The sequence below is a fragment of the Berghia stephanieae genome, chromosome 9, assembly GCF_034508935.2.
Source record: "Berghia stephanieae isolate SIO BIC M18660-M18661 chromosome 9, UCSD_Bste_1.3, whole genome shotgun sequence".
Taxonomy (NCBI): domain Eukaryota; kingdom Metazoa; phylum Mollusca; class Gastropoda; order Nudibranchia; family Aeolidiidae; genus Berghia; species Berghia stephanieae.
The window spans coordinates 10,419,996-10,422,495 of record NC_088368.1 but is presented as its reverse complement, the minus strand read 5'-3'; the positions used below and the strand labels follow the sequence as shown (position 1 = coordinate 10,422,495).

The 2,500-nt window shown below is 34.7% G+C and overlaps 1 protein-coding gene and 1 non-coding gene across 2 annotated transcripts in view; one reads left to right on the top strand and one right to left on the bottom strand.

Annotated features, from left to right (window-relative positions):
* LOC144979120 (uncharacterized) overlaps positions 1-2,500 on the top strand; it is a 50,898-nt gene that overhangs the window by 32,333 nt on the left and 16,065 nt on the right.
* On the bottom strand, positions 1,481-1,552 carry Trnac-gca (transfer RNA cysteine (anticodon GCA)). Its single transcript has one exon. It is a non-coding gene; the product is annotated as a tRNA-Cys (tRNA).

Here is a 2,500-nt window from a genome sequence, read left to right as displayed (position 1 = left end):
CTTATAATACATAAATATAAATAATTTAATAGATAAATAAATAAATATAAATACATTTAATAGATAAATAAATAAATATAAATACATTTAATAGATAAATAAATAAATAAATATAAATACATTTAATACATAAAGAAATAAATAAATATAGATACATTTAATAAATAAATAAATAAATAAATAAGAATACATTTAATGGATAAATAAATAAATAAATAAATAAATAAATTTTAATACATTTAATAGATAAATAAATAAATCGATAAATATAAATACATTTAATAGATAAATCAATATTTGTAAATAAATACATTTAATAAATGAATTTAATAAATAAATAAATAAATAATTAAAAATAGATACATTTAAGAATAAATAAATACATTTAATAGATAAATAAGTAAATATACATTTAATAAATAAATAAATAAAAATACATTTAATAAATAAATAAATTATATGGGACAGCGTGGCTCAGCGGTACGGTCTTCGCTTCGTACCCGAAAGGTACCGAGTTCGATTACCCGCTGCGCTGTGTTGCCTTGAGCAAGTCACCTCGCCCTAGCTAAATTTGCGGCGCTGCACTGCGGCTGACGCCTGGGTTATTCCAGTCTTCCCTTGGTATAGACCCTGGAGACAAATTTCCCCTATAGGATGAATAAAGGGAATTTTATTTATTTATTTATTTATTTTTTATTTATATATATTGATGAATAAATACCAAAATCCATCAACAAAACTGTGTTAACGATGCTTACATCAGTTGTATCCCAGAATAGAGAATCGGGTAGCAATATGTCCTGACACTTGTGTGGAGTAACTACACATAATAGGCTCCAACAGTCGTGACGTCACTTCCCTCGTAATGACGCATAATAACCTAGTAACTGGTTCTAAACTATCGGAATAATGGCGGACGCCCTTATGAAATACCTCTCCGACAAGCATAAAAGTGTGTCCAGAGGAGAAAAACATTATAAATCTGATCATGTTTTGACTTTTAGACATTCTGATCACCTGACATATGAAAGAGTTATAGCCAGAATGAAGAATAAAAAGTACCGATTTTCTTTGTTTAGAACTAAGCTGCTGGTTGCTGGGCGGATATGACATCAGACTATTGAATCCAATTACTTACCTATTATCATGATTGTTATTATGGTCGTGGAAAGAATTTTATAATACATTTCTTTTGTTTGTCTGTTTGCTTTTATTTGGGTTGTTTTTTTAAGGCAGAGCTCAAGTTTTGATTGTATTTTTCGCTTGTTTGGTTGTTTTTTTTTTTTTTTTTTTTTTTTTTTGGGGGGGGGGGGGGGGGGGGGTTGTTATTTTAAATAAAAATTATTTATTTTTTCAATTTGCAAGGGGGGGGGGGGGTGTCTCCACCCTCCCCCATTAATATGTTAGAGGACCAAAACATATTTTAAAAGGAAGAAGAGATAAAGTTAAGAGGAACATTTAAAAAAAAAATAAAAAATAAAGGGGACACCCGGGTTTGAACCGGGGACCTCTCGATCTGCAGTCGAATGCTCTACCACTGAGCTATATCCCCTACATGTACAATTGAAAACTGTGACTATATATATAGGTACAAATCTACGTTAATTCATGATAATGGATGATGGAATTGTTCTGTAATTCGAGCATAAGATTAGCATATTATTTGTAGTGCATTGAGCACCGCGTAGACGGGAACGTATTGCATTCCCACGACAGAATATTATTATTATCCGATCTTCCCAATTAAACGGAGAATTATTAAAAACATAGATTGAATGAAGTTGACGTCACCTGGCTCTTTGTCATTTTTTTTACTTTTTAGGGAGCCAGTTGGTGATTAGTTCTCGCTAAAGTCTCTCTTACAGACAAGAACCGTTCATATTAATAAATTTATATTTTCATTCAACAGTGGAGAGAGAGAGAGAGAGAGAGAGAGAGAGAGAGAGAGAGAGAGAGAGAGAGAGAGAGAGAGAGAGAGAGAGAGAGAGAGAGAGAGAGAGAGAGACCTTGACCTTTCACCCCATAAGCAAAGAGACCGCCATCGGTCCTGGGTGTATTTGACGGTTGTATCTGACCCCAGCAGTGATTGGGTAGATTTGAACATTAAATGTGGCGGAAAGTACTTTACTTTGCCAAGACTAGCACCCTTCTCAAATGGGTAAAGTAGTTCTTTAGAGCCAATAGGTCCATGGAGCCGGAGTTTATCCCGGTTTTTATAGCGTGAAACGGACAAAAGCAATTGCTTGCTACCCTTTGGATAGATGCTGGTCTATCGCAAAGTACTTTCTAACAGACCCAGCTACCCAATCATTTCTGGGTGGATAGGGGGGGGGGGGGTCAGAAAAAAAATCCCGACTGCAACTCGGGATCGATCTTTGTCCCTTTGCGCGTGAAGCGAGTGCTCTACCAACTGAGTTCTCGGGACCCCCACTCAAATGGGTAGCGAACAATGAAAACTTCCCGTAGTTTAACGGCACTGAAACCGGGATCAACTCTAGCT